Genomic DNA, 12,771 nt, shown 5'->3' with positions numbered 1-12,771 from the left:
CCATTTACACCCATACTGTTGGGAAGAAAAAAATTCCAGCATTCAAAATCGAAGTTGTCGGCTGTGCCAAGTTGACGATTTAACCGGACTATGGTGTTAGACATGTCACGTGAAAGGGGTATCTCTATGTCTTGTGAGAGACATAAAGATGATTGGTCTATTCATTTCTTATCAGGGAGATGACAAATACATGCAGTGTGGGGTAAGGGGTAGGTTTTGCCAAGTTGACGATTTGACCGGACTATGGTGTGAGACATGTCACGTGAAAGGGGTATCTCTATATGTTGTGAGAGACATATATATGTTGTGAGAGACGTAAAGATGATGAGTCTATTCATTTCTTGTCAGAGAGATGACAAATACATGCAGTGTGGGGTCAGGGGTAATGGGTAATGGGTAAGATAAGAAGGGGAGGTTTGTTATAGGAGCTTGGTGTGATATTATATATGAGAAATTATACGGTGCAAGCCCTCGAGAGTCCCCGTATTTTTCTAAAATTACTGTTTGGCCTGCACCATAGGATGATCAAACCGTCCATTTGACGGGCCTCAATGTAAATCGGTTGTGCCCAAAAAATTATTTCCATCGTAGCCCTTCGATCCATAGAGGAAATGCATATTATGGAAACCTCTGTAGATGCATCATGAGTAAATAATTTTTTGGAAGCAACCTATTTATGTCATGGCTCATCAAACGGACGGTTTGGATCATCCTATGGTCCAGGCGCGACCTATTTAAGTGTTGGCCCATCTAATGGACGGTTTAAATCATCCTATGGTGCGGGTCATACCATACTTTTAATAAAGGGAGTAGTGCCCACATCAAAATACAGTAGTGCTGATAACATTTCCCTAAAAAAGGAGAGTGATAAATCGACTCCCTGTGAGTCTTTCTCTCTCCTCTTTCTCTCTAAATCGACTCAGAGGAGAGAGAAAGACACACGGGGTCGATTTATCACTGCCCCTAAAAAAAGGGAAATGAAATCAGCACTCCAATGCTTTCATATCCATGTAGAGACAAATCTGAAAGATGGGAGAATCTTCACCAAGGAGATCGCGAGGGCTTAGACCCTTATGAAAAGAGACTCCGAGTTTCGAGAAACACCTTTGAATACTCTGGCATTTCTTTCCTTCTATAGCACCCAGAAAAAGTAGGAACATGATAAATAAATAGAAATGTTATCAGCACTATTGATGATCGCACTCCTCACTTTATTAAAAGTAAAAGTATGGTATGGCCCGCACCATAGGGTGATCTAAACCGTCCATTTGATGGCCCACACCCTAAATAGGTTATGCTCCAAAAAAACATTTACATAGGCTGATCCTAACCCTCCAATCTATAACCCTGGCATATTTATGTCTTTCTTCTGACAAATTGAGGCCATGGGAGATTTTATATTGGTGCCCGACGGTTACCGCCCTTGATATTTAGGTGTCGATGTAAAGTTCTGATAAGCTCTTCTAATAAAAATCTATTTCAGCACAATCAAATTCTTACCTTGAAAAAGGTGTCATTTCATAAATGAAGCGTCTACATTTTATAAAATGATAAGGGCTTGCTTGGGATCATCGCAGAAGGCATTTTATGGACCCGCTGTTGCATGAGAGAGCAGCCAACTTAGATGAATTAATTGGATAACACAAAGTCGGAGCCTATGTGGCTGCTGTCTCATGCAATGGCCAGTCTGCGAAATGCCTTCTGCAATGGTCCCTAGCAAACCCCAAATAGTAATTATATATAAAAAAAATTGGCACCTGCGACGACCATGAATTCGATTGTTCTGAAATAGATTTTTATTAGAAGAGCTTATCTTCATAACTTTACATCTACACCTAAATTTTCTAAATGACAAAATTACCCATCTTGAATCTAAATATCAAGGGTGGTACCCCCACATGGGACCTGACCAATAATGACAGATGTTCTCATGGGTAGTGGGATGGACTTTTTGGACCCCGAACAATTATTGATGGGAAGATGATATGAAGGCCCTTAAACGGATCAGACATAGTATTTATCAGATTCGCATCCGCTAAGAGCCGGATATCTCATAAACGGATTCGGATAATATTCGCTTCAAACGGATTCGGATAATATTCACTTCAAACGTATTCAAATGCGGACGGTAATTGAATTTTCGAATATCCATTTACACCCCTACTGTTGGGAAGAAAAAAATTCCGGCATTCAAAATCGAAGTTGTCGGTTGTGCCAAGTTGACGATTTGACCGGACTATGGTGTTAGACATGTCACGTGAAAGGGTATCTTTATATGTTGTGAGAGACATAAAGATGATGGGTCTATTCATTTCTTGTCAGAGAGATGACAAATACATGCAGTGTGGGGTAAGGGGTAATGGATAAGATAAGAAGGGGAGGTTTGTTATAGGAGTTTGGTGTGATATTATATATGAGAAATTATATGGTGTAAGCCCTCGATAGTCCCCGTATTTTTCTGAAATTATTGTTTGGCCTGCACCATAGGATGATCAAACCGTCCATTTGATGGGCCTCAATGTAAATCGGTTGTGCCCAAAAAAATTATTTCTACCGTAACCCTTCGATCTATAGAGGAAATGCATATTATGGAAACCTCTGTAGATGGGAGGGTTTAAATCATCATGAGTAAATAATTTTTTGGAAGCAACCTATTTATGTCATAGCTCATCAAACGGATGGTTTGGATCATCCTATGGTCCAGGCGCGACCTATTTAGGTGTTGGCCCATCTAATGGACGGTTTGGTCATACCATACTTTTAACAAAGTGAGGAGTGCCCACATCAAAATACAGTAGTGCTGATAACATTTCCCTAAGAAAGGAGAGTGATAAATCGACTCCCTATGTGTTTTTCTCTCTCCTCTTTCTCTCTAAATCGACTCAGAGGAGAGAGAAAGACACACGGGGTCGATTTATCACTGCCCTTAAAAAAAGGGAAATGAAATCAGCACTCCAATGCTTTCATATCCACGTGGAGACAAATCTGAAAGATGGGAGAATCTTCACCAAGGAGACCGCGAGGACTAAGACCCTTATGAAAAGAGACTCCAAGTTTCAAGAAACACCTTTGAATACGCTTGCATTTCTTTCCTTCCATAGCGCCCATAAGTAGGAACATGATAAATAAAGAGAAATGTTATCAGCACTATTGATGATCGCACTCCTCACTTTATTAAAAGTAAAAGTACAGTATGGCCCGCACCATAGGATGATCTAAACCGTCCATTTAATGGCCCACACCCTAAATAGGTTGTGCCCCAAAAAAACGTTTCCACAGGTTGATCCTAATCCTCCAATCTATAGAGGGCTAGGACCATTCAGTCCCTCTACAGATTGGAGGGTTAGGATCAACCTATGGAAATGATTTTTGGGGCGCAACCTATTTAGGGTATGGCCCATCTAATGGACGGCTTGGAGCATCCTATTGTGATGGTCATACCGTACTTTTAATAAAGTGAAGGGTGTAATCATAAAAAAAAGTAGTGCTGATAACATTTCCCACACACTGAATCATAAGAAAACGAAACAGCATGTCGGGTCATATCAATTGACAGAATAAAGCAAGGGTAGTGATATTTTCCCCCTCCAATAAAATCCTCTCACCACTCTACAGCCGGTACAACCACTTGCAAAGAGCATTTAATATTTTTTAGGATAGGTTGCAGACTTGCAGAGAGCATTTAATATTTGAACAGCTTTCAAAGGTAAAATAACCTTTCTTTATGTCACGTCAGGTCTTTTCCCATTAAAATATCAATTCATTGCTCGATTGTGCTATGGGTTGTCCCGACTACCAAGTTTAAAAAAAAAAGAGATAAATATGGTTGTGGGTTGTCCACTTGTCCAAACTCCAAAGTAAAAGAAAGATGTAAAATGGTAAATATGTGATAAACAAACACAAAGTTCGGTTTTCGGGTTAACCGAAATTTTTGTTAGAACTAACCGAAAACTCTTTTGACCAACAACCGAAACCGAACCGAATATAAAAAAAACCGAACCGAAAATTACAATTTCGGTTTGGTCGGTTCGGTTATTCGGTTTTACCCGAATAATGCACACCCCTAGTGTAAACGGATCGAATTCGAAGCGGATATGGCTATATCCGAATTCGATTACAGTATACACTATCCGAATTCGGATTCGGATTTGAATTCGACGGATATTTAATATCTATTACGGAATTCGATTCCAACAGATATTGTTCGAATTTGGATATTATCTGTATCCATTTATTCGGTAAATTCAAAAATTTATTGTAGCACTTTATCTTTCTTCTTCTTGCTCCTCGAATGAAATTTCTAAACCCTAAAATCAGACCACTACCTTCTCTTCTCAAAATTAACTCTCAAACCCTAAAATATATGAGATCCTCTTCTTCCTTTTAAAACAGAGAGAGAGAGAGATAGAGAGGTGGTGCGGATGGATGGTGTTGCTAGTGGTCTTTGGCTTCTTCTTTTTTTTGGGTGTATATGATGGAATGTGTTTGGGCTATTTTGAACAGGGGAAGTGGGAGTGCTGATGGTGGAAGATGAAGAGAAATGGGGATGGAGATGAGGATTAGGTTAGAGATGGAGGTGACTGACGGTGATGGAGGTGGCCGTGAGAAGGTGGAGAGGGGCAGCGGTGGATTTTGGTGGAGGTTGGGGGCACCAAGGAATGCCGGCGATGGTGTCTTGGCCTCCTCCTTTCTCCTCTCTCTTACTTCTCCTTGCAAACCTTAGAAGTCCCAACTTCTAATTGCATTTTGGGTTCTTATATAACCCTAAATTTTCTAAAAGACAAAATTGCCTTCTTGAATCTAAATATCAAGGGTGGTACCCCCACATGGGACCTGACCAATAATGACAGATGTGCTCATGCGTAGTGGGATGGACTTTTTGGACCCCGAACAATTATTGATAGGGAGATGATATAAAGGCCCTTATTAATTCTAAGGACATATCTTCTAAGACCCTTTTAAAATATCCATGAGAATTGCTAAAAGCATCTACTTTTCATTAAAAAGAAAAAGGTGGTTCCCACATAGAAGAAATGACTCAGATATCTCTCTCCAGAGAGTATGAGAAGCTATGTGAACATGGGTAGTCCAAAAAATCATAGACAAGAATAACACATTTATCTACCTAATTCTAACCCCCTCCATGGCAAAAGAGGTATTTACATGCAAGTAAAGAAGAAAGGATCGGTACAAAGAAGCAAGAGTGATGGATTGATAGGGCGGGCATGGAAACACATCATTTGTGGAGAACCACAAGCAAATAGGCACTAGAAATTTTTGTGGGAACCTTATTGTTCATCAATCAAATCATAACTTTACTCCACAATAATTCAACAAATGTTGAATGTTAGAAGTCACTTTCAGGTAGGGCATCAACGAATCCACTACGGACCCTTTTTCTAAGTTTAGGGCCCTACTTACATTGTACCAGTTAGGACTTGGCAAAAATGGATGACTTACTTGGTCTCAAAGCTTCTAACATGTGAACATGCAAGTCGGTCATGACTATTGTCCATATATTTGCTGGGCAATTTGGCAAGAAGCCATTTTGCGGCTCACTTTTGCAAGAGACCAGAGTCACCTCAGATTAATTAAATGAGTAAGACAAAATGTGCTAACAAGTGAGCCTGTGTGGCTGTTGTCTCTTGCAAAAGTGAGCCACTAAATGACTTTTCCGCAAAATTGCCTAGCAAATCCCATTGTATTACTGGGTACTATGCTGTTGTGGGGTAAGGGATAATGGGTAAGATAAGAAGGGGAAGTTTGTTATAGGAGTTTGGTGTGATATTATATATGAGAAATTATACGGTGTAAGCCCTCGATAGTCCCCGTATTTTTCTGAAATTACTGTTTGGCCTGCACCATAGGATGATCAAACCGTCCATTTGATGGGCCTCAATGTAAATCGGTTGTGCCCAAAAAATTATTTCCATCGTAGCCCTTCGATCTATAGAGGAAACCTCTGTAGATGGGAGGGTTTAAATCATCATGAGTAAATAATTTTTTGGAAGCAACCTATTTATGTCATGGCTCATCAAACGGACGGTTTGGATCATCCTATGGTCCAGGCCTTAAAGCAAAGCTGTGAACTAGTGAAGCAAACGTACCTAATAGCAAATGGAAAGAAGAGAAAGTAAGTAGGAACGTAATAAAGCAAAGGTATGCAAAAGAAATAGAAAGTGAACAAAATGTATCTATAAACTTGAGAACAAAATAAAGCAAAGGAAGTGGTACATTCGCCACTTTTATTTACTTGGAACATCCTATTCTAGTGTATGCAAAAGAAAAAGAAAAATCATGAAAAGGATAAAGCAAATATAACCCACAAATAATGAAAAAAAAGGAATAGTAAAAAGTTGAAGAGTCTATATAACAAACCATCTTACAGGAAGAAGCTTGCAAGATATCCTTCCCTTGTGATTCTACTTGCTCTTGCTCTAGAATTTTTTTTTTTTCTGTTACCAAGGAAATATGGCGGATGCCATTGTTAGTATACTGTTTGAGAAATTGAACTCTCTAATCCAAAACGAGGTTCATTTACTCAGGGGTGTTAAGGATGATTTGGAAGAGCTTAAGAGACAGTTACGATTGATTGGTGATATACTCCCAAACGCAGAGGTGATGGCCATGAAGAATGGGCAGCTCAAGGGTTGGCTCTCAAGTCTTATAGATGCGGTCTATGAGGCGGACGACATCTTATCAGACTGGGCTGTGGAAGCTCAGCGATTACACTCAATTGGTTGTGGCCAGGTAAGTAATACCTTCTTACCTAGTTTTCAATTCCAACGCCATAATATAGCAACTAGGACAAAAATGATCCTCACGAGAATACAAAAAATTGTACAAGACAGGGTAGCGTTCAAATTGGATGAAACAACTACGAGTCTTGAGAGTCAAGAGAGAACACATACAGTGTCCGATGTCCATGAAACTGTGGCCGATGTAAATGAATTAGAAGTTTATGGGAGAGATGAGCATAAAGAAGAGGTTGTGCGGCTATTGCAAGCCGATGTTAATAATAATGAAAATGAAGTCTCAGTTATTGCCCTAGTTGGCATGGGGGGTCTGGGGAAAACCACACTAGCTACATTGGCCTTCAATCATGAGATTGTAATAGGCCATTTTGAGCTAAGAATGTGGATTTATGTGTCTCAAGATTTTCATGTTAATGGAATTGTAAAAAAAATTTTAGAATCTGCAACTAGGGGAAGTAAAACAGATGTCACACATGTCACACAGTTAGAGGGGATGCGAATAGAACTACAAAATATAATATGTGAGAAGAGATTTTTGCTTGTACTTGATGACGTATGGAACGAAGATGGAGGAAAGTGGGATAAACTGAAGCAAATCTTAAAATGTAAAGTCAAAGGGAGCAAAATCATTGTGACTACTCGTAAAGAAAAGGTTGCATCGATGATGGGTGCGCTTGATGACTCCCTCCTCCCCTTGACTGGTTTATCAGACAGTGATTGTTGGTCTCTGTTTGAACGTCAAGCATTTGGATCAGGGAGAAGTGAAGAGCATCAAAATTTGGTTCCAATTGGTGAACAGATTGTCAAAAAATGTGGGGGTGTGCCATTAGCAGCAAAGGCATTAGGAAGACTCCTGTGTGGCCAACAGCAAGCACGGTGGGAGTGGGTAAGAGACAGTGAGATATGGGAACTAGGAGAAAATGAAATTTTGCCGGCTCTAATATTGAGCTATATTAATTTGCCATCTCATCTAAGGCAATGCTTTTCATTTTGCTCTGTATTCCCTAAAGGCTTTACCATTCAGAGAGAAGAACTTATTCTTTTGTGGATGGCTAATGACTTTGTTACCCCTAAGGTAGGAATGGCGTTGGAAGACATTGGAAATGAGATTTTCAATGATTTATTATGGAGGTCTTTCTTCCAAGACATAAAAAAAGACGACTCTGGAAATATCACAAGTTGCAAAATGCATGATTTGGTTCACGATCTTGCACAGTCTGTTATTGGGAACAAGTGTCATATCGTGGATCGGGAAAAAATTGTAGATATTCCTACATCGACCCGATATGTCTATTCTCATTTACATTCACTTGAAGAGCAGAGGTTGCACGAGGCCAAAACCATACGAACAATACTATTGGTCCATGATTATTATAATTCTGTCCCTAGCAACATAAAGAAACTTAGATACTTGCGATGCCTAGATCTTAGTGCAGATTTTTATGCAGATTTTCATGGAGATTTTAGTGTAGATTGTAGGGAAGTTCGTCGTACAGAGAACCCCCATTCAATATGCAATTTGAAACAGCTAAGATACCTCAACCTCTCCAGTTTGTCCATTGAAACATTACCTGAATCGATCAGCTACCTACAAAATTTGCAAACATTGAAACTGAGAGGATGTCGCAAACTCCGTAATTTGCCTAGGGACATGAGAAAAATGAGTAGCCTCAGACATGTAGATACTTATGGATGTTCGTCATTAACTTGTGTGCCCATTGGGATTGGGAAGCTGACCTGCCTCCAGACGCTATCCATTTTCATTGTGGGTGACGAGGATGGACGCCGCCTCAGTGAGTTGAGCAATTTAAAGCTTAGAGGAGAACTATCAATAAAACAACTTAACCTTGTGAGAAATGCAAGTGATGCGAAACAAGCCAACTTGAAACGCATGAAAAACCTCAGAGAATTGGAGTTATCATGGGGGGTGATCGTGGTGATGTTGAGATGCAGGAAAAAGTGTTAGAAGGCCTTGAACCACACTGTGATTTGAAAGATTTGCGGATAAAAGACTATGAGGGTATTCGATTTCCAGGATGGATACAGAATTCATTGCTCACAAATCTAGTTAATGTTTCTCTTTCAAATTGCCGGAGATGTGAAAATCTCCCACCACTTGGCCAACTTCCCTCGCTCAAGAATCTTGTGATATCTGGAATGTCTGCATTGAAGCAGATCAACAATGAGTTTTACGGTAATAGCACATTGAATGGATTTTCCTTTCCATCTTTGAAAAGCCTTTCGCTATGTGAAATGGAAAATTTAGAGATGTGGGCATCAGTGGAGGAAGGAGGAGCATTTCCTTGCCTCAATGAATTGAGGATTAAACACTGCCCAAAGTTGATCACCCTGCCATGTTTTCTCCATCTTACGTCCCTTGGTATTGATCATCTTGTTGAGATGTCTTCCTTTCCAGAAAGCTTTCTTCGAGACGGCAATGCACTCCAACGTTTAGAAATTTCAGATTGCTACAAGTTGAGTAGTCTTCCTAGGGAGCTCGACAATTTCGTTGCTCTCAAGTCATTGATCATTGTGCGTTGTAATAAGCTGGTGTCTTTGCCGGAGGGATTGCGAAACCTCACATCTCTCGAAAAGTTAGAGATTAGAGAGTGTGAAAACCTAGCATCATTACCCGAGGAGGAGGGGGTAGTAAGGGGCTTGAAAACTCTTCAATCATTGGTTATTGACTGCTGTAAAAAGATCGTTTCTTTGCCGGATGACTTGCGGTACCTTACTGCCCTAAAAAAAATGAAAATTGGTGGTTGTGATGAGTTGGCATCATCGCTAGATGGGCGGCGTTTGAAATCTCTTGAGTCATTGGTTTTTGAAAACTGTAAAAAGATGGTTTCTTGGCCGGATGACTTGCGGTACCTTACTGCCCTTAAAAAACTGAAAATTCGTGGTTGTGATGAGTTGGCATCATTGCCGGATGGGATGCGTTTGAAATCTCTTGAGTCATTGGAGATTGTTGGCTGTAAAAAGATGGTTTCTTTGCCGGATGACTTGCGGTACCTTACTGCCCTAAAAAAACTGACAATTGGCAGTCATGATGAGTTGGCATCATCGCTAGATGGGCGGCGTTTGAAATCTCTTGAGTTCTTGATTATTGAGGGCTGTAAAAAGATGGTTTCTTTGCCGGATGACTTGCGGTACCTTACTGCCCTAAAAACACTGGGAATTAGTAATTGTGATGAGTTAGCATCATTGGCAGAGTGGGTCGAAAAGCTCACATCACTTCGACAATTGTGGATCTTTAATTGTGGTAAAATGACTTCATTGCCCGCCGGACTACAACGCCTCACCGCACTTCAACAATTGTTTATTGGAAATTGTCCAAATTTGGGGAGACGATGCGAAAGGGAGAGAGGAGAGGATTGTCACAAGATTGCCCATGTACCAGTTGTCATCATTGACCCACGCCCAACAACGGAGAAGAAAAGCAGATGCATCCATACCCTACTCCCATGCTACCGTGGCCACTGAAACGGTGATTTTCTCTCTCAACCGTACCCTTCTCCGACTCACTCTACCATCCCAGGTTCGTTATTTCATAATCCCCTCTTTAGCTTTTAATTATATAACCTACTTTCTTTCTTTAATTTTCCTTCATCTATCTAACCAATTTTTACCAAATTTGGAGGATTTTCTGCAGATTTGTGGCTGAGTTTGGGGGTAGAATTCTCTGTTCGGGATATGCTCTTTTCTATGGTGGTTTTTGTATGTTTCTTGAGGTTGGGGTCTGCTCTTGGGGCAGGGGATTGCTATTTGGTTTTTGCTTCTATTTTCAGTTATATGTACTGAGCCTCTGTTGTGGTAGTTTTAATAAGGGTTGCCTCTTTCTATCTGATTCTTGTCTTCTTGTAGTGTGTTTGCCCATGTTATGTCCGAGCCAAGCTGGCTACTCCTCCTCTTGGATTTTTCGATATATTTCAGATGTGGATTCTAGTGTATCTCTATTTCGACTTTTCTAGAGGCTTATTTGTATCACTAAGTTATGTACCCACTTTTATTGATGCTGATTATTGTCACTAAATTATCTACTCTCTGTTCTCTCTCTATTTTTTGTGTGTGTTCCAAATTGTGTTGGATCCTATTATTTCTTTACCTAATTAAAATTTGTAAGGAGTTGGAACTTTTAGTGTAGTTTTAGGCACTGTTTGGATTGCATGAATTGTTTGGAAAAGAAAAGATTTTCCAAAATTTCTTGTTTTTTAAATCATTTGATTAAAAATAAAAACAATAACTTGAGCCACCGTAGTTCAATATATAGAGGGATGTTCAATTTATAGTGATATCCTTTTAAATAAGCCGTAATCATATGATTTCCCTATGAATCAGGGAAATGCAAAAAAACAGGGAAAGGGCGCCCTGTTTTTTTGTCATTTCATATCATGTTGTAAGTTGTAACAAGGTTTGGTCTGACTGAACTTTCTTATCAATCAATTTGTACTCGCTAATTGTTAATATCTATCAAGATTGACTTAAAACAAAACCATTCCACCTATTTGGCTTAAAGTCATGGGTATGCTCACCATAGAAGCGAGTTTGAATACCACGGGCTTACCCGATGCGTGTGGTTTACGGGTGATTGCACGCATCATAGGGAATAGTTCCGTCCTAAAAATTGGGGTCGGGATACCCTATAACCGAAAAAAGAAGAAAAAAGAAGAAGATTGTGACCTCTTGTGGCATTGGGGGTACCATGTTTGATTCATCCGAACCATCCATTTTATATGCCTTGCTTAGGATCTCTTATGACCCAAAAGTCGCATAGAGGTGGAGGTTGCAATGGATCCATTTCGGATGGAATCATCAAAGTTGTTTTTGTACAATGTGTGTAAAACTAAAAAGCATCCAAACCTGGGCAACACACTGACCACCAATTCTCTACCTACTACCTGCCAGCCAGCCAAACAAGCAACAACCCAAACCCACAAAAGAAGCGCCCCCATAAACCCTCCTAGTACAAACCCTCCTTTTTTTAAACTGTTTGAAGGGGACCCTCCTAGTACAAACCCTCCTTTTTTTTGAACTGTTTGAAGGGGACACCCCACCCCCCTCCTATGGCTCTATCCAATCTGTAAAAGAACTATCAAATATCTTTTCTATCTCTCCTTTGCTATGTACAAAATCTAAAGTAGAAGCAAGGTATATGCTACACATACACACAGACCCTTGTTCTAAGAACAGGATCTGATCAATCCCAAATTGTATAGATTCCTTTTCACTAAGTTGCCGATGGAAAAGATACCCACACCCCCATTCTCCTCCCTTGTAGATGATTCCTTCTGGAGGGTGGATGGCTCCTTTACTTTGAGGCAGCTTAGCCCAATTCTTTGTCGGACTGCCTCGATCGTCTTCGAGTCCACTGGATGACCAGCAGCATCGGTCACATGGAAAACATTCACCGCAGTTTCACCCTTTGTCGAGATATCTGCCCTCGTCACCGATAACCCGTTCTCTCGGAATGTACGGGTCACATCTGAAAGTAGCCCCCGGCGATCGGCTGTGCGTAGCTCCAGTTTCACCCCATTTATGACGTGCAGTCCATTTCAAACACTACTTTCATAATCTCATGTGCCTTACAATATGTATTGTTTCACATTGTGGGTTCCACCTTATATATCAAATGGTTCAAAGAACAGCATTTTAATCCAATTCTCTTAACTGCCCGCTTAAGAGAGCCTAAAAATGAATGATCAAACAAATTAAATTTAGGCAATGGAATGCAGAACTCTACACCAAAGTTTTGGTGTAAATTAACTTGTAAATTAACTTATCTCAATCCTATCCAGAGTACAGAAACCTAGCGAGTTGACTCAGTTAACTAGGGGCCATCAACTTGACCTGAAACTCTGCTGAGTTGACTCAAATGGACCAAGAACTCCAGTTTTTTCTTTGAGTCACTCAGTCAGTCAATTTGATTAGGCCCATTTTTGAGTTGAGTGATGCTTTCAAGTTTCCAAACAACAGTACTGCACAATGATAGGTATGTGAGAATTGCATCCATAATTAC

At 40.2% G+C, this 12,771-nt stretch overlaps 1 pseudogene across 1 annotated transcript; it reads left to right on the top strand.

The window, feature by feature from the left end:
* The first annotated feature begins 6,769 nt into the window (after nt 1-6,769).
* LOC143859066 (disease resistance protein RGA2-like) lies at nt 6,770-10,795 on the top strand (annotated as a pseudogene). The gene is made up of 2 exons (XR_013239127.1): nt 6,770-10,293; nt 10,408-10,795. The product of XR_013239127.1 is annotated as a disease resistance protein RGA2-like (transcript).
* Nucleotides 10,796-12,771: the final 1,976 nt, after the last annotated feature.

The sequence above is a fragment of the Tasmannia lanceolata genome, unplaced genomic scaffold (assembly GCF_043159265.1).
Source record: "Tasmannia lanceolata isolate RefF3 unplaced genomic scaffold, GAP_Taslan_0.1 ptg000029l, whole genome shotgun sequence".
Lineage (NCBI taxonomy): Eukaryota > Viridiplantae > Streptophyta > Magnoliopsida > Canellales > Winteraceae > Tasmannia > Tasmannia lanceolata.
The sequence above is the reverse complement of the archived record's forward strand: the minus strand, read 5'-3'. Positions and strand labels throughout refer to the sequence as shown.